Genomic DNA, 20579 nt, shown 5'->3' with positions numbered 1-20579 from the left:
ATGTGCCTTGCTAGCTAATAAGTGGACTCAGAATTAATTATATCTAACCCAATGCCTGGGATGGCTTAGCCAGCAGCGGAGGTTCAGGGCCCTGATCTAGGTAGAATAGAGAGGTTGGGCTATATTCCTTGCATGATAGTCTCTTTTGGATATAAACTAATGGACTAGATACTGGGCAACAAGCATATTAGGCCTCTACTTGTTCTTTTCATGGAAACTGGTTTTTAAGATATGCTCACTTCATTCAAACGTCTTGGTTTATTGATTGATGTTGGCACTGGGAAAAGGAAAAGAGGACAAACAATCTTAACTAGTGGCAAATAGCTACCCAGAACTGTTGTACTGTACACTCTCTTTCTTCATTTTATGTTTTATAGTAAGGCAACGTTACATCCCAGTTGAGAGAACAGGTTTTCAAGTCACGAAGTGACAGACCAATAATTAGAACCCAGGTTTGCCTCACTGGGTAAGTTTGGGCAAGTACTGTAACCTTTGGCCTTAGTTTCTTCATCTTTATTTTTTTTAAATTTGTATTTATTTATTTTTACACCTACAGCACCCTGTCTCCCTAGGTGGTCTCTCATCCAAGTACTAACCAGGCTCGACCCTGCTTAGCTTCCAAGATCAGACAGGATTGGGCGTGTTCAGGATGCCATGGCTGTAGACTAGTTTCATCATTTTTAGAATGAGGAAATTAATAGTACTTTCTTCATAGGGTTTTTTGGGAGGATTAAAAAGGTTAAGATTCATACAGGGCTGCCTACCCCATAAGGAAAATATAATTTTCTAAAGCAGATGTTTTAAATTCTGGAATGAATGGCACTATTGTAGGACATTTGCATTCATACAAAGCACAATTACCTTCTGCCTGAATAAAACATTGGCACAGTAATGGCTGTGAACAGTCATATCATTCCCATGTATAAAGCAGAGCAGGACTGACAATCAATTCACACCTGCAGTCAGCATCAAATCTACTTCAGGGTGGATGATTTAGGCATTTGGTTCTTAAAATGGGGTGGTGGCAGGCACTGAAATTCTGTTAACTAATTTTCGGGGTAAAGTCTGTTTTCTCTCTGTCCTTAATCAGTTGTCCTTAGAGAATAGGTTAGGATTCTCTGCCTTCAAGAATTAAAACAATAGTTTATAAACATCTGCCTAAGAAATCCCTGGGGAGTTCTCTGGAACTGCTCTTCCACTCCCTTGCTCTTTCTCAGCTTTTGAAGAGTGAAGCCACTTCTGTTGCCAGGCAATGAATCCCAAGAGTTTAACTTTGGATAGTGACTCCTAAAAATGTGTCACATTCTAGTGCATCTCCTTGTTTACATCCCAGTTCCTAGTCCTTTCTTATTGTTGTGTTAATATTCATATCTAAAATTACTGTTACAGTGCTGCTTTGTAACAGTAATCTTTTCAAGGTCCTCTTCATCTGGCAGTGGTCAGACATCAGTAAAAAGAGGACCCTGAGTAGGCACTTGATTGTAATTAGCAGTTCAATCTGTTTTTTTTTTCCATTTGACTATAAGCTCAGAGAAGGCAGAAACTGCGTTTATCAAGTATCGGGCAATCAGTGGATTATTGCTTGGATAGATGGATGAATGGAAGTATATACACTAGAGAAATCTATTATGAAAGGAGTAAAGAGAAAAAAAAAGCAGGAAGAAACATTTATTTAGGATCTTACTAACTAGTCAAAGGAAAATAAGAGGAGCTGAGATTAGGTGTATATTTGTTGAGATTATCAATAGCAGATGGACAAAAATGAAAAGTGAGAGAGGGTTAAGATGTGTTAAGGCGGGGATACCAGGGTTGATGTGTGCGGGTGACAGTTACTTGAGAGGGAAAGTGCCTTTTAGGGGCTGCTATCCTTAGCACACTTTAACCGATCAGTAATGATATTGCATAATGATGGTGAAAAGATAATTATCTACTACCTTATCAAAGGTTTTGTAATTAATATCTAAGTGTGATTATTATGTTGCATCCAACCTGAGGTATAATTGCATCTATTCACATCACTCATTTTGATTATGCTAAGCCTGTGTTTTGGGGACATAACTGAAGAACGCACACCTTTTTGTGGGACCACTCTCACTCTCTGTGGGAGTCATTCAGTACCTGTGATACTAGGACCCTTAATTCATCAAACATTTATTGAACACCTACTACATGCATGAAAAGTTCAGTTCAGACACTATGCTAAGCATTAGGGATACAGCAATGAATGAGACCTAGCTATTTTCTTCTTCAGTTTCCATTCTGGTTAAAGAAACAAGAGAGATAAATGTACAAGTACTGTTTGGCAAGATGAGTATGGAAGCAGGAGTAATTATAGTGCACTGTGGGGTCTCTGAGAACACAACTATCTAGTCAGGGAGGAAGCTGTTGCTTGGTTAATACCATCCTAGACCTGGATTTAACAGCTATTTTATCCTGAGGGCCACTAGAGAGACTCAGTCATAATAATGGTTATTTGATAATAGAAACGGCTGACATTTATTGAACACTCGTGGTATGTCAGTAATGTACACAGGGCTTGACATAACTTATCCTATGGAATAGGATGAAATATATGTAATTCCCATAGATATTGGTAGGGAAAATTGCATAGTTGCCTTGGGATGTTTTCTAAGAAGGCTTTCTCTAGGAGGTAGTGGCTTCTAAGAGCTGATAGGAACAAAGAACAAGAACCATCTTGTGACATTGTCTCTTGGTTGGCCAGGAATTCAACTGTGCTTTTTGGAGGAGTAGAACATAGTACCTTGGCGGTTCTTATGACAGCCAGCCAGTGAATGACAATAGTTATTCTACATTGCCAGTTACCAGAAGCATATGAGTCTAACACTAGGAAATCTTCTGGCAGATGCTAGCAGGTCACTAGTTTAATGATGGGGGGTAAAAATGGTTTAAGAAAATGGTGGAGACAAACACAACCTCCTTTTCAATCCTCTAGGTAAATACCACTAAAGCATCAAACAAATGACAGGTAGAGACTCCTCTGAACTTTGGAAAATAGGCATAATATCCAGGAAAACAAAGGTGGCAAGGAAATCCTAACTTGAGAGCATTGTGAAGCATCTTAGCCATGGAAATGCCATAAACAGAAGGGAATAAAGTGCCAGCTACAGGCATAGTTAAGGCCTATCTTCCTCAACCTGACTGATAGTGTTGAGTGAAATAATTCCTTGTATTTAATGACCCCTTACTGAAGCCTTTAAGGAATGATGGCATTTCACAGATCACTCTGTATGTTCTGAGCTCAACTCCCAATTATCGGTAAAATGACTCCTTCATATTGTTCTCCTTGAATGAAGCCTTGTTCTCTTGGAATTATAGGAAATCAATCTTAGCAAAACTAAAGCTAATTAATTGCCATATGTTAATTGATTGCCTATGGGCAAGGCACTGTACTAGATTCTTGGAAACGAATGAAAAGATTTAGTTGAATATTTAGTTTTAATTTTGATCCCAGAGAGTCTCAATTATCATGAATAAACACAACCCATTAAAGCCACTAACTCACAGATTAGGTGTCCATGTGACTGCATCTACTATTAAAATAACATTAATCACTCCATGTTCTTCAATGATCTTTTAAGAACCAAACACAAATATATACCCAGCAATCACTGATTTTACCCCTAAAAAGCCATTATTAGGAGCTTTTGTCTCAAGTCACATGGGTATGCATAATCTATTTGAAATATTTAAAAAATGTGACCTCACATTATACAATGAAATTGCATGCGACACTGAAACAACACTGCCTACTTTTTATCATGTCAATTTTTCATTTTATGGCTGTGGCTATATGTTTAAAGAAACCAATCTAATGACTGGGCCTTATGAAGGTTTATTCTGGTGATCCACAACAGAAATTCAGTATATTTCCCAGTATTTTCCCTTCTTGGAAAAACAACCAACCTCCACAGTGATTACTGCACAGATGCCACAAATCACAACTTGAAATATTTGATTAATATAGGTCTTTGATGATTCTGTTTCTCTTCAATTACTATATAAGGTAGCAAGAGATTCTAATGAAGATCTTGCCTCACTGATTTTCTTCTGGGTTTAAAGTGACCATGTCCAAGTCAATAGTAAAATATTTATTATGCCTGACTGGTTGTTTTCTTTTCTTGAGGATCAGTTGTAAAAGTGGAGACTGTGAAATAAGCCCCCATTTGTAACTGCTCAAAACCTCATTGAGACGAAGCCAACTAGTGAAGTTGAGCAGTTAGATCTCACCAGGACTATAATATTTATATTCAGGAGAAAGAAATGTTTTTCCTAAGAGAGAAGGAAAAATAAATTTTCTGTACTCAAGTAATTTTCCCAAGTAATTTTCAGAACGAGCAAAAAAATGTGAGCCTGTCAAAACAGACAAGTTTCCTTTAAAGAAAGGTGTGAGCAAATAGTACCAGCAATTACTAGCAGAAATTGCCACCACTATCACAGCTATCAGCTAGGCTGCTCAGCACATGCAAGAAACGAATCCTTAAAACCTCATTTCCTTTGTACAGATACTTAACTGAAACTGACCAGCTAATCCAATTATTCTAATTGTACTTTTTAAATTAATTTTTTCATTTATTTTGGCTAGGTAGATAATTCAAAAGTTACAATTATGATGAATTTGAATTCCATTTACCAGTGTAGAAGAAATATCATTATTATGAAATGTTACAGGAAAGAAATGTTCAGTTTGCCTAAAAAATGTCTGAGCATTCAAGTGTCTGGAGTAGCTTATATAAACCCAGTTACATTCTTCTAGACCAAGGAGTTCTGGTGGGGAGGGACCTTTGACTCTTTCACCGATTTAACTAAGACCCTTTACTAAAGTCTGGCAAATGCTTTGAACCTTGGGTTTCATAATTTATATAATGGAAAGAATGATAGTGACCTTTCTCATTTATAAGTTAAAGGATGATGAAGATTATTTCTGTAAGGCTGCATAATTACAGTTTATTTTTTCTCAAAATTGTCTTTAAAGAGGAAGTTATTTTTTAAAATGATTAAACCCTCATCTCCTGCACATTCTGATAAACATCTCAAATTCAAAGAAATCGGCTCACATCATACTTCAATGATGTAAGTCAAAAGATAGTATCTTAACTTAAGCTGATGGTGAAATACCATCTTGCTTTTTCTATCAACCTTATATAATCTTGAAAATTGGTCTTATCTCTCCAATCCTTCTGAAATGTGAAGGATATGAATGATGGTTTAAAAAAATGAATGACTGATCTTCTTTACCATCACAATAATGCCTTCTATATCAATGGGCCAAAATAGTTCATAAAGTAACTTTAAAAAAATTAAGTGTAAAATGGACATTATAAACATAATCATTCTTTTTATTTTCCCAAACCCGTACTTTTACTAATTTGATGCTTAGAGTATTCATGTCCAAACAAAGATATCACATAGGTTATTAATGCAACATTGCTCGGGGGAAATAAAATTTAACTGGTTCTCCAAATTAATTTGTAAAAGAAAAACATTGTTGGAACCCACTCCCTTAAAAGTGAAATGCTACAGCCTTCCCTAAAAATCTTGTCGGTTGAAAATAAGTGATGGCAGCCTCATAATCATTTTTACACCCACCTGTATACTTTGTCTAAACAATTTACACATTGTCTAGTAAGGCAAACCATGATTGGGAGTGATCTTCCTAGAATTACTCTATGGCAGGGTTCCCTAACCCCCCGGCCACAGACCAGTACCTGTCCATGGCCTGTTAGGAATCGGGCCGTACAGCAAGAGGTGAGCAGTCTCTGAGCGAAGCTTCATCTGTATTCACAGCCCCTCTGCAGTGCTAGTGTCACTGCCTCAGCTCTGCCTCAGATTATCAGGCATTAGATTCTCATAGCAGCACTGGTCGCTGGTGCCAAAAAGGTTGGGGACCACTGCTCTATGGCATACATTTAATTTGAATGTTGCTCTATCCACATATTTTTTTTTTTCATTTTTAGAATAAAATTATTTGAAATTTATTATATTTGGGGGGAGTTACATAGGGAATACACACCCGCTTTAGTATTCACCTAAAAAAATATAAGTAGGAAGAATAATTTATGCCTCAAACACCAACTTGTACAGTCCAAAGGTCCAATAGATTTGAGGAATTCTGCCCCTTTATATAATATACAGTGTTATCGTTCCAGAAGTCTATTACCAGTACTCATTTGCTGGAGGAGTTAGGGCTAGTAAATGGATAAAAGTGACTCAAACCATGTGGTTACTTGGCTAGAATACATCCATGTCATTTTCTCTCCTTGCCCTAATCCCTATCATGGCTGTCTTACTTGGCCTTCTCATTTTGTTGCACACTGAATAAGAGCTTGAGAACGTTTATTACAAGCAGTTTAACCCTCAAATCCCATCCTCTCAGATGCTTGGTGCTCCTCTACAATTGGCATTTGTGGACACAGAGTAATGGTGTACTTTGTGCTTCTGACATAAATCTGAACTGTGATTCTCTTTCTTTGTAGAGAGACCTATGACTAAGGAAGGTTCTAGTTTTCTAAGCTCTAATTCTGACTCCACTTGATGCTTTGGAACTCAAGTGGGGATAAATGATAATATTTCACTATGAACTGTGATGATGTTACTGTTGCTGTATTACTTAAGTGTATTAGATATTTTCTATACCAAGGAGTCCAGGAGGCACCAGGATTCTGTTTGGAGGTTTTCCTTGTTTCTCACATAGTTGTCTGTTTTTGCCAATAATATTAGACAACAATTTAACTTATCTGACTTAGATTACTATAGTTAAACAAATGAGGGAAGAATTGCTAGATTAAGTGAGAAATAAAGGTATAAGAATAGTTGAAGATCAATATTTCTTTGTTCATTTTCATGAGTAGTTTGCCATTTTCATGTGTTTCACTCTATAGGAATGGTTTATTTTATTGGATTTGATAATTGGGATATAATGAGAAATAGAATCAAGCTGTGAAAATGTTCATGAGGAAATCTCACCCGCGAAACACTATTTGTTTAAATGTGATGCAGATTTTACCAGGTGATTCTACCTTCTTTATAACCTTAGTCTTTGGGAAAGATGAAACACAATCCTCAATAAAAATTCTAACTTGCATATTATCCAAATTTTGCTTCTTTTGGGGGGATGCAGAATAAAAATGCAAAGAAACAAAGCTTCAACATAAGAAATGGGAGAATGTGCATTTACATAAAGCCTCATCTGTGTCTATGTGAAAAATATTTTAAAATTCCACATTAGTAAAGTTAAAATTCACGAGGTCCTAATGACATTCCCCTGACTTCTATAGGCTTAGCATTGAATGATCCACTTCCTCAAACAGTGACAAAATCAGATCCAGTGTTCCTTTAGTTTTATTATTTTCCCTATAAAATAGTTTCCTTTTACATAAGAGTCCAATAATGAGTAATGACAAATACAATAAAAAATGTTCCCAGTTAATAGTGAATGATTAAACTGTCTCAGTAGCAGTCAATACAGTTTCATATTCTTACAGTGTGAGTTAAAAAGGTGACTTTGGAATATGCTTTAACCATCTTTTTAGTATTGTACAGCATGAGGAAATTAGCTTACTAAATAATGCTTTCTAAAAAGCATATGAAAATAGATGCAGCAATCAGCAATAAAGATACTGAATCCATGTCCAGAAAATTTCCATTTTTAGGTGGAATAGACCATGTATCCATGACAGAGAAATAAATTTTAATGTAATTCAGGTAAAATTGTACATTTGACTCTAAAATGAACATTTGATTCTGTTCAAAAGTTGCTTCTAAACACTAAGAGCAGCAAGGGGCTCTTCAGTTTTCCATTTGCTAGTTGTTTCTAATCTACTCTGCAATAAAAAAAAAAACATGCTGTACTAATGGATAATCATTAAGAAGGAGGGAATGGCTTTCAGCTAGCTCCCACTCTTTTGAGGTCCAGAGAACACATCAGCTGTGGTTCGCAAGCTCTGATGCCCACTGAGTAGAGGCTGGGTGCTGTCACCATCCGGCTAACAGACATGATAGCTGAAATGTCCTTTTGTTTCCAAAGGCTCTCAGCTTTTACATTTCCTTTTTTATCATCTGGTCCAAAACCTTATTCAGGGTTTCTAAACTATCTGTGCTTTCTAAGGAGTTTCAGCTTGGACAAGACAAGCTCCACTCCCACTCCAAAAAGCTAGATTCTGGCCTAATGAAAGGGGACAAAAATCAGCATAAGTTATCCAAGAGAACAGATTACTTCAAATATATTTCTCTTGGAGTCCTGGGTTGTACAACATGGTATTCAGGGTAGAAGTTTATCTTCTTAATTATATTTTGCGTAAGTGAATATTAAAATGACTGTATTTTCGGAGCTCCCTTAGATAGAAAGAACTGGGAAGTGAATTAAAATTCTTTCTACATACACAAATCATAATTTTCCATGTTGTAACTGCTTCTAATCAATTCTGAGCCAAATTGTTCTACAAAATCCATAAAGTTGTTAACATTACCTTGATTATTTATTCAAAGACAGTTGAAAATTGACTAATGAGTTTTAAGGAACAAAATCTACAAAGCAACTGTGTCATTCATGAAAGAATGTACATTAAATACACACCAGAAACCAGGATAGTCATTTCTAAGCTTATGCCTTGTGTACAGACATCCATTAAAACCTCGAGAATGGCAATATTTGAGTTATAACTGCATTCTGTATCTAGTCCCAAATGAATCATCCTCAACTACTCTCCCTCTCTCTCCAATATGTAAGCATATAGTAAATGAATGGACACATGGTCATAGATAACCTTAGCCGTAAACACTCAAATTAATAAGCACTTGTTTCATTTATTAAAAAGCAAACTAGCCAACTAACTAAAATCAGATTTAGATCAGAAATAAGACAGAGCTGGTATGTGTGTGTACGTCCACATACGGCGGGGGGTGAGAGGCACACACATTCTGGTCTACATTTTTGGTGCTTTATAACTCATTCAAAGTGTTGCAGTTGAAACTTTAGTTATTTCAGAGTCACAGTGGGGAAGCCCTACAGAAAGTCCCATAGCGTCTTCTGCTGTGATTCACCTGTCTCTTCTGTACTGTCATCTGATCATCTACTAGACTCATTTCAGTCTCTTTTAGCACACTACCAAGCTTTCACAAACAGGAAGCTGTCGCAAGAGCATCTTCTGAAATGGCTCCATAAATGAATAAGTAAAGAGTGTGGCTTTTCCAGTAGCCTATGAGGCTCAATGGCAGAAACTCCTAGCTATACCATTCCCCAGGAATTAACTAACCAGTACAAGCACAATCTGTTTGATGCAATGAAATCTGAAAATTAATATGGCACAAAGCTCCCTATCCAAGTTGGGAGGAAACTTTGGCTAACACAATCTCTTGAGGATACTTTTTTTTGGGGGGAGCAGGGTTCTCATGAAGCACAAAGTTATTCCAAATTACTAGTCAGTTCTGAAATGTTACATTTAATACCTGTTCAGACTCCAAAAAGACACATCATTTCTTTATTTCAGTGAAATCACCTCATTTAAGATTTTTAAGAGAAAATATTCAGAAAAGCAAGGAATAAAGTTCAGCTGAAAAGTTGTTATAAGAGAGATTAGTTGTTAATTAAACCTTAAACACTAGCGTGTGTGAGAGAGAACAGGAAAATAAATTAATAAAAAATTAATTAAACAAAATTTCCTCCACAGATGGCTGGTTATAGAACACTTGGCAGTTTGAAAATGCCAAGAAGGTTTCCCACACAGGGCCAAGAAAACTTATTTTACCTCTTTTTAAAAGAAGCAGTGGCAGAAGGACCAAGAAACGGAAAGAAAGAGATGAAGAAACTGAATCTCTCTCTCTACAAATATCCAACAGTGATCTGGCTCCAAGAAGTCAGGTAACATACAGTAAGGAGTTTGGCTCTGAGAAGTCCAAAGAGACAAAAGTGTAAGAAAGTAGTTCCCTTCTCATCCTTTTTTTACCTTCCTCATCATTTACACATAAGGGTGTTATGTGCCTACATTTTCAAATTCAGCTGTCCATTGACCTCATATTCAAGGACACACTAGGTCCAAAGAGCTCCAGAAAGTGAGGGAACACAGCTTATGTCTCTGTTTGTATGACAAGGATTCTCAGTGCCTTGGAGTTTGCTCCTTTAGTCCAATCATAGTCTTCTAGCTCTGGAGCATATTCTGTAGCTCAGAGTTTATAGAGATCATCCATGATCCAGACCTTATTGAAGCCTAAAATTCCTTCATTCATAACAAATTTGAAGGGACAAAGCTAGGCTGTGTCTCTTGTGGTCCTGTGAGACGTAGGAACCTGTTTCAATTTTCCTTCAAATATCATGCTGATTTGGGTTTGCTTCAAGCCAAGGTTCTAATGGTTTCAAGTTATTCTTGATTCTGATTATGTACTGATGATAGTTTCATCTCTGTGCACTAACAGCAATTATACTTATTGCTATTTTTCCTGCTTGGCTTGAGGGGATAGTGGGTGAGCCAATACCTGTGACTTTTAGGAGGACACAGGGAAAATAATTTGGGAATATTTCATAAACCTTGAAATCCGTGTTATTCACAATGTGCCCTTCTGGCTGGGCCTTTGGAAATGTTATCTTAAGCACTTAGCATCCTGCAGTTTATGCTCAAACATTAACTCTGAGCAAAGGGGTACTATTGAAAGCGTTTCACTCCTGTTTATGAAGAACATGCCGATCATTTTGTGGTAGATCATTTCAGTATTCTGTAAATGCTCATTAAATGCAGGCAGTTTAGCTGAGATGTAATGGCATTTAAATCTTGAAAGAAAAGCAAAATCTTTACCTTCACATAAAACAGGTTGGAAAAGTGTGCGCCTGATCACTTTTTAAATAGACACCAGGATAAAACAGCTTCAAAAGGTGCTATTTTAAAATAATAATTAAAAAAACACAGCAATCTGCTGTGAAGAAAATATAAAAAATCTAGGAGCAATAATGCCATTAACCAAATTAAGGCTGATACAGGACTGGGAGGCACATGGTCATCAGCACATTTATCAGGGACCCCATTCAGGGTATAGGCACATTTAGACTCTTTCTCTGTCTCTCTAGATCCTTCTCTCTTTCTCTCTCTCCCTCCCTCACTCCTTCTCACATATATACATACATGCATACACACACAAACACACTTCTCAGTCCTGTTCCACTATAGCCTGGGTATCTAACTGAAAAGACTAGATGACACACAATAAATTAAAGGCTGGCTTTGGGTTCACTATTCTCATGGCACTCTTTTGCCAGTTTCTTTATTTTAACATGTATTCTATTTTGATAAGGATTTTTTTTTGGTCCTATGGTTTAATTCCCTGGCATTTACACTAAATTTCTTAACCAGGCTATCCATGTTTTGAAATCAAAATGTTCAATCTGTGAATGACTGCAGTCTAACCTCCCTACAGTGTTAGAGAAAAAGAATGGATTATCCTCTTTCTGAGAAAAACCTGAATGGCTATGTAAGGTACTGCATAAACATCATCAATAAGGATCCAACATCTAAAAATTTTTTCCAGGTATAACACAAAGTATATTTGTATTTCAGAAAGGAAAAATGTGATGTGTTTTTATTGTTAGAATCTAGCTATTTTCGGTTTTCTGCTAATGAGGAAATAGGCAAGCAAATTAAATTCTCCTAAGTTATGACTAAAAAATGTGTAAGAAGAGAATATTCGAGTAAAAAATGTTAGTAAAAAGCACTTAAATAAAGTGCAGAGGTTGGGATACGGCAAAATGTACTGAAAAGAAAATTGGTTTGGAATGAGGAGACGAGTTCAAATTCTAATTCTGCCACTGATTTATTAACTGTGTGTCCTTCATCTTTGAACATCAGTTTCCTCATCTATGAAGACATAATAACCCTGCCCTATCTCACAAAGTGGTTGCAAGGATCAAAGAAGGAATGAATGTGAAAAACACTATATATTTTAAAATGTTAGACATATCAACTACTATTATATATGAGCAGGATACAGAATAATACATAATTTGTAAGTAAAAGGTCACTATTAACTATTCTGTTTCCTAACACTTTTTGAAGGATTCATATGCCTTGACCTAGACAGGGAGGTTGCGCACATTTAGGTGTGAACAATTTCCTGTTCACAAAAACAAAACCAAAGAAATAGAAAACAATGTAGATTATTATTATTCAGACATTCAAATGATGATATGAAAGAATGTTTTACTATATGTGATTTCAAACATGGTATGTATGGAGTGATTCTATGAGAGAGAGAGAGAGAGAGAACAGCCAGTTTAAGAAATGTTAACAGAATGTTAACATTGGTTGTCTCTCATTAGAGGAAATTTTTATGTACAGTTTTTTTAAATATTTTCTAACTTTTTAAATAAAAAACATACATTACATTCATAAACAGAAAATAAACATGCACAAAATCAGTATTCCTTTAAAGACAGGAGGAAGAGAGAAAGAGAAGCTAAATTAGAAAGTTAAAATTCTTGTTCAACCTAAGACTATAAGACTGTTACAATGGATTGATGTTACCTCGATTAAAAAAAAAATAAGTAGCTACTGAAGAGACTTATAAGAATTGAACTTCTTATGAGCAGACCAGCAGAATTTTCATGAAGCGCTGGACTGGCGAGGTAGATTCCAGGTGAAATGGCTTTGAAATGGAGTTCCGATCAACTTTTGCCATGCGGTGGTAGCCTGTGCCCTCTGTATGGGAAACCCTGCCCTGCACTCCCTTTAGTCAGCATACAGATAGAGTGCAGACCAGGGTCTCCCAACAGCAGCTGATCCAACATTCCACTTCAGATTTCCTCTCTTCAGCTGTGATGTTATGTGGGTAATAGATGGCTTGTTGAGTTACCTTTTCCTTTTGAATTATCCCGCTGCAGTGATTAGTACTGTGGCTTTGTGGATCAGTTTGTTCCCTGTGATTAACTGCTTTTGGACTTTAAATTTTATTAATTCAATCTTAGAAAAAAAATGGCAAAATATGACAATATTATGTATGATAAGATCCTCACAGTCTTCCAAGAATAATAGGCTGCCACATATTGGCCTGAAGTCAGCATGTCATTATATGGACTGTAACAGCAACTAATAAGACCAAACGTTATTATTAACTCTCTGTGTTTAACTCTCTAAAATGCTCTGCATGTGTCATATTCTTTAATCCTCTTAAGGAGATCTATGCTATGATTACCCCCATTTAATAGGTGGAAAAACTAAAGAACAGAAGAATTAACTCGTTTACTCCCAAATCACAAGCCATATAAGCAACTGATCTGGGTTTCAAATCTATTTAGTCTGGCAGAGACCTCCCTCTTAACCATCTTGAAGGCAAATATTAAATATCATTCATTAATGATGCTGGAGCCTGTTTAAACCTAGGACATCAAAAGGCTGTTACCACAGGGTGAGAAGTAGACTATCTTGTTCTATTTTTGATATAAGCATACTGTTGGCTATCTTGAGTTTGAAGAGCTATCAAGTGATAGATAAATGGAGATGTGGGGTAGCCAGTTGTATATACAGGTCTGGTTCTCAAGATGGAAGTTGTTTGCATATGGATGGTACCTGAAGCCATGAAAATACATTTAATCATTTAGAGAATACATGCAGAATAGAAGATAGTCACTGAGGCTGGAACCTGAGGGTAGGGAAGACATAAACATTTTAAAAGAAAAATAGTGGTATGGAACAGAGCGAAACAGTGTTCTGAAAGCCAAAGGGAAGAGTTAGTTTCAATAAAGAGGTGACCAACATAGTTCAATGCTGCAGAGAGGAGAAATAAGGTAAAGACTGAAGAGAAGGATAGATTTTATTTGGTGGTCACTAGTGACCTTTGCAACAGGAGTTTAAGGATGATCATGAGGGAAGAAGATAGAATGAAAAGGGTTGACAATTTAAGAAGTAGATGAGAAAATAAGGAAAGCAGATAGATTAATTTGGCTTTTGACCATCAAGGAAAATAGACAAGTAAACAGCTTGAAGGGGAAACAGAGTTCCAGGAGAGGCTTTTTAGGATGAGTAGTCCTGAAATGATCTGTATGCCAATGGGAAAAATCCAGTAGTCAAGGAGATAGTGAAAGTACGGGGAAAAGGATAATTGATGGATCTAGGGTCACACGTCTTTGGGAAAGGATACAATCAAGGGAAAGCTAAGAGGGCTTAGCCCTAAAAAGGAAGAGGAGGACTTCTTTTATATGACCTGTAAAGCCCTTCACGATATTAATATTATCTGAAAAAGGATAAATGACCTTATAGCAGTTGTAGTGAGTTTTGAATAATTTGGAAAGAAATGTACTCCTGTGTACTTAGGCTGGCTCTATATGGCACAGAACAAGGTAACGTTACAAGGATACAGACAACTACTTGATGTTAAACCTAGACTTTTTTTTTTTTAACAAAAGCTGTCTCTTTTTTTTTCTCTTATCTGGTTTCTTCTAAAAGCCGAGAATGGAATGTGATACCGTTGCATGAAAGTGACATGCAATCTACATATAAGATCGCAAGAATATACTGGAAATATGTCACTTTAATAAGGTGGATTGGGGCTCCCTTCCTCACTCTGGTCCCCATGTTGTTCTTACTATCTCTAGATTTCCCCTCCTGCTTCTCCCTAAAATACCTTTATGATTTCTCATGTGTGCATAACAAATAACAGCATGATGTACATTTCAGCACTTCTTCAAAGAGGTTTCCAGGTGCTAGATATAAGCCGTAGAAGAACTTGTATTTTTTCCTTTAGATCTAAATAATCTGAATCTCAGACTATTGCTCATGGGAACTGTTTCAAAGCTGAAGTGTCAAAATCAGAAAGGAAAGAAATATGTGGGTGGAAAGTTGCTACATGCAAACCTGTCATATTCTTCTTTCATTTTCAGACCTGAATATGCATGGGTGCAGAAATTATAGCTTATTGCAAAGACTTTATTGTCAGCATCAAATACAACAAAAAATGTCAAGAAGATAAGACTGGTATATTTTAAGTGAAAATATTCAACATATTTGATCTTTAACTCAAATAGCTCTATGTGTTAAAAAGCCTTTTCATTCCCTTTGAATATACTTTAAGAGAGGGTTCTGGGGCAAAGTACACAGTAAAATCTCATTTATTCAAATTTCATTACTTTGAAACTTATCAATAATTTAAAAACAGAATAGGGGAGAAACTTATATTGTTTAGCAAACCCATTTATACACAGAATACAAAATAATGACATTGAAGAAGAAACTTTAAAAATACTTGCAAATTAAATGAAAAAATGCATGCATAAGGACGTTCATCACAGCATTGTTTTATAACAACAATCAAAAAGGAAACAATCTAAACATTCATCAACAGAAGATTGGCTGGACAAATATAGAATATTATTCACCTTTTAAAAATGATGTGGGTGTACAATGATTGACATTAAAATATGTGCACGAGATATAACTGAAAAAAGTGAGTTACAGAACAGCATGTGTTGATTTATCACATTTATGTACAATCAAGTACATATATGTATATATATACAAAGAAAGGCACATGAGTGACAGACACCAAAATCTCTGGGTGGTGAGTTTGGGGTGATGTATAAAAGTCTTTTCACTTTCATATAAAATAAAAACTAGAAGTAAAAAAGTACTCATGAATAAACTTTTGTGGAGTCCTCAAATAACTTAAATTCACATTAAACAGCTGAGGTATTAATTATACATCATTTTTCCATTAAATCAGGTCATCTCGAACCTTTACTGAAAAAGGAATTAGCAATAGTTTCAGTTAATCTAGGGAATATGTATAATTGCATCTCTTTAAAAAATACTTTATAAGACTGACCCACTTTGTGATTCTTTTTTACTAGTGAGTGGGTTGTGTGTATGTGTGTGTGTGAATTGAACAAAAAGTCTCAAAGCTGTTCTTTAGCTGTGGTACACACACATCACCACCACTACCATCACCACCATCATCGTCATCTCCATTATTAATCTACATCATCATAATGGATATTAAAATATACTGAAGCTGATTACATAACTCTTAGGGGGAAAATGTATAATTAAAATACTCACAGTATTTCCTAGCAACAAATCTGAACAACAGAGAAAGGAGTCAATGTTTGGACTATAGGAGTTCAATATAAATTAGGCTGAATGCCATCTGTGTTTCATGCAAGAAAAACCTCTGTTTTTCATATTTATATTTACCAGTTTTTTAAATAAATCAGCATTTCCACATCAAGAAGTAGGATAAAATTATAAATCTTAAAAACACAGTCAATGTTTTTCAATACGTTTTCCTCATCTAGCACTTGGATATTTATCCATCACATTGATTTGAATTTGAGCATTACTCCTGGAAGACGTTTCAAACATAAACTAATTAATCAATTAATTAAATATTTCGACATATATTTATTGCACACCCACCACATGCTAGGCACTGTTCCACGTCCTGGGGATAGATCATTGAACAATATAAAGAACCTGCCCTCAAGGAGCTGACATTCTAGTAGAGGGGGACAATAAATAAACATGTACATATTCATTCATTTAACAGAAAGTGAACAAAATTCTTGCCCCTAAGTAATTTATATTCTAGTATGTAGATATGAACAATATACAAATAAACACCTTATTCAAAAAATATACATTCAACATATTTATCATGACTTCACCTATTTATATATCTATATAAATGCTATATAAATAATGGATAAGGGGAGATAGAGAATGAGGAAGGGGAGGTGCTATTTTAAATTAAATTAGTCAAAGTAAATAAATAAATAAGGGAAGCCTCTTTGATAAGGTAATATTTGAACAAAGACCTGAAGGTAGTGAGAGCGAGCAATAAGGATATGTGAGGAAGAGGAGTCCAGGCAGAAGGAACAGCTAGTGCAAAGGCCCTAAAGCAGGGAAAGGCTTGTCATGATGTGATGAAGGAAGAGCATGAAAGCTAAAGTGACTTGAACATAGTGAGTGGTGGGAGAGAAGCTAGTGAGTGTTAGGAGGGTGCAGTCAGACACATAGCTGGGGGACCATGTCACAGAACGTCTTATAGTCCATACTAAGGATTGTGGAATTTACTCTGAGGAAGCCAGCCATTGGAGGAATCTGAACAGAGGAGTTATTACATTTGAAAAGGATAACTATGTGGAGACTAGAGTGGAGGGAGGGGCATAGGATGAAAGGAGGAAGACTAATTAGGAGGCTGTTACCATAATCCAGGTATGACAGGATGGACCTAAGAGGTATAAATGAAGGGGATGAGAACTGGTTTGGTTCTCAAGTGCATATATTTTAAAGTCAAGATTTGCTGATGCATTGGATGTGTAATATTAGATAAAGAAAAGAGGCAAGGCAACTCCAAAGACGTTGACCTAAGCAACTGGAAGGATGGAGTTGCCATTTCTTGAGATGGAGAAGACTGTGGGGAGAGCAAATTTAGGGAAGGCATAGGAAGATTTCTATTTGGACGACTTAACTGAAAGATGGACAAGCTAACTCCATCAGGCTTCCAAATGGAGATATCAAGAAAGCAATTAGAAATATGATTCTGGATTTTAGGTAACAGGTCCAGGCTGGAGATTTTGAGGGGACACACACACACACACACACACACACACACACACACACACACACACACACACAGAGTATTTTAAGTCATGAGAGTGGTACATCAAGAAAGAATGAATTTAAAGAAAAGAACAGGTCCAAGAACTGAGCCCTGAGATCCACCAAAATCTAAAGGTGATGAAAATAAGAAAGAACCAGCAAAGGAGACTTAGAGGGACTGGCCAATGAGGGAGAAGGAAAATCAAGAGAGTGTGGTATCCTGGAAGCCAAGTAAAGAAACTGTTTTCAGGGGAAGGAGTGGTGAACTGCATCAACCACCACCATATGGTCAAATAAGAGGAAAATTGAAGGCTGGACACTAAAATTTGAAAATATGGAGGTAATCAATGACTTTGAGAAGAGGAGCTGGGTGGAATAATTCGGGGGAAGGGGGAGTGTAAAAGCCTGACTAAGATAGATTTAAGAGAGCATGGGAGGAGATGAGGTGAAGATGAGTATACATTTCTTTAAAGAGAACTAATAAATAAATGGATTGGTAGCTGGTGAAGGATGTATAATAAAGGGAGATTTTTCTTATTTAAGTGGGAAAAATAAGAACATGTTTGTATGCTGATGGGGATTACATGTTAGTGGGAATTTGATGACACTGGAGAGAGGGGAACAATTTCTAGAGTGATAATCTTGAGTAAGAAGAGTATGGCACTGAATCTAGCACAAATTTGTAAGGGCTGGCTTTATATAGGAGCAAGGAAAAGTGATCTATAGTAACAGTAAAAAAGGCAGAGTATGTGGGCACAGATCTATTCTCTCTGTGAAACAAGAATCTCAGCCTGAGGAGGTGCAGGAGATATACAGAATTTCAGAAGAAGGTATAAAACCATCAACTAGGCTGGTATAAAATTAATTCGACTAAGGAAGTTCTAATAATACTAACACTAATAAGGAGAAGGAAGTGGAGAAAGAGTCAGGGTAGGGGAAGAGGAGGAGAAATTAAGCACTTACCATGTATCAGGCACTGTTTTGTGGGCTTTATATATGCCAACATATTTAAATTTCTCAACTGTATGACATATTTTCTTGTTATTATCCCCATACTGTAGGTGAGACAACAAGGTAAAGCCAGTGACTCCTCTGTGCAGTAGACTTACTGGGCAGCACTGATGGTCCACCAGTGGTCATTCATTTAAAGTGAAACAAGTCAGTAGTATTGCATTTTCATCCAGCAGCAGCAGTACACATGGTAGTACAATTGGCAAAGATGTGAATTTAACTAGGGTTGGGGTATTGCCAGTCAATGAATATGGGAGAGAGAAAGAAAACTGAATTAAATCTACGGTGTATGAAAGAGTGATTATCATGATGGATTGTGTCACCTAAGCTGGGGAAGGAGGTAAGTGAGGAAATAGAAGGGAAAGGGATGAGTACTTCCAGTGGAATCAAGAAATTGTTAGAAGTTAGAGACTACAAGGAATAAACTGTAAAGGAAGATGGTTAAAGAGTAGGATGCTTGAAATTGAGATGGGAGTGGGGGCAAGGTTACTTTTAATGGCAGTCTAAAGTTTTCCATAAGAGTGAATGGCTGAGATCGGTTAGACAAGATCTTTGAAGAAAAGTTCAAGAAACTGAAAGATCAGAGCACTTGAGAATCATCTACATGGATAATGAAATCATCAAGATTGTTTTTTTTTTTTTTAGGCGAGGCAACCCTTGGTTGACCTCACAGATTGCAAGGACCTTGTCAGCTTACAATCCCTTATTTTTTATTTTTTTTAATGCCTACAGCACCTGGTCTTCCTAGGTGGTCTCTCATCCAAGTACTAACCAGGCCCAACCCTGCTTAGCTTCCAACATCAGATGGGATCGGGCTTGTTCAGGGTGGCACGGTCATAGACGAAATCAAGATTTATAGCAAGAGTAATGCTGGAAGCTGTGACAATGTACTAGAAGATGAAATTGTCAAGGGGTAATGGATATTGGTGCTGAAGAGAATAATAATCATACACAAGAAAGGCTGCCAAAGGATTTAATGTCACCTTCACAGGAAGCGTAATCAAGGAAGAACTAAATAGTGGTGTATAATATGAGGTAAACTAATAGTGAATGACAAACATGTGGGATTTCTCATGGTTATGGTTCTGAAGAGCATCCCTAATTCTTGCCACTTTCCCAAGTAATCGGTTCACTATACAAATCAACACACAAAAGGGAGTGGAAGACCAAGGTAAGCTCAACACTGTCTAAAGAGTCCATTGTCTGTCTTGCTTTTATATCATTTATAAAGGTAATGCAATCAATTTAATTTTAGAAACTTCGATAAAGACATAAAAATAAAAAATCACATATGAATCTACCATGTGGTAATAACCATTTTGAATATTTTGGAGTATGTATCTCTTTTATAGGGAATGAGAGCCAAGAGTGGGGCCTGAGTCCTCCAACAGGTTTTGTTGTTGTACCCTCTCAGTCTCTGCAGTTTGTAGTAATGCAGGTTCCTGTTAAATCATGGAGAAAATCCATGCTAATAGCTAAGGCATTATTATTATTAATTAAGGATTCTTCTTTGGAGGACAAATATTTGTTTTGAATGCAGAGAAATATCTTCAATTTGTAGTAGAACAGCTTAGTAGGTCTTTGGTACCAAAGATTTGACACAGCAGAAAAAGATAAAGAAAAAGCTGAAAAAACTCATACTTCAGTGAACCTGAAGTTGGTCCCTACAAGGTCTGTTAGCCTGGCAGCCTAAGACAACAGGGTGAGCTGTAACTAGGCATAGACTAGTTTACAGGGTCATTCTGGGTTTAAAGGCATGTTAAAACATGGATGGGATTAATGCACTTGGAAAACACAGTTAAATGTTTACTAATGATTTGTTTCCATGAATATATATTTTCTTCACCATATGTCTCACTGAATTCAGAAAGCCTTGTTTAGGCTTTAGTCTCCCAATCTATAAAAAAGTTAGACCATAAAGGGAAAAGGGTACATTATCTGAATGCTAGTAGGTCATCTTGGTGGAAAGTGTTAAGA

The 20579-nt window shown here is 36.4% G+C and overlaps 1 protein-coding gene and 2 pseudogenes across 4 annotated transcripts in view; all 3 read right to left on the bottom strand.

Annotated features, from left to right (window-relative positions):
• Nucleotides 1-20579, bottom strand: part of FGF13 (fibroblast growth factor 13) — a 467301-nt gene that overhangs the window by 18676 nt on the left and 428046 nt on the right. The gene's annotated exons all lie outside the window — the stretch shown is intronic.
• On the bottom strand, nucleotides 548-666 carry LOC112472913 (annotated as a pseudogene).
• LOC112472893 lies at nucleotides 19326-19444 on the bottom strand (annotated as a pseudogene).

Source organism: Pteropus alecto, unplaced genomic scaffold, assembly GCF_000325575.1.
Source record: "Pteropus alecto unplaced genomic scaffold, ASM32557v1 scaffold139, whole genome shotgun sequence".
NCBI lineage: Eukaryota > Metazoa > Chordata > Mammalia > Chiroptera > Pteropodidae > Pteropus > Pteropus alecto.
Note: the sequence above shows the minus strand (reverse complement) of the source record. Positions and strands in the feature narration are given on the sequence as shown.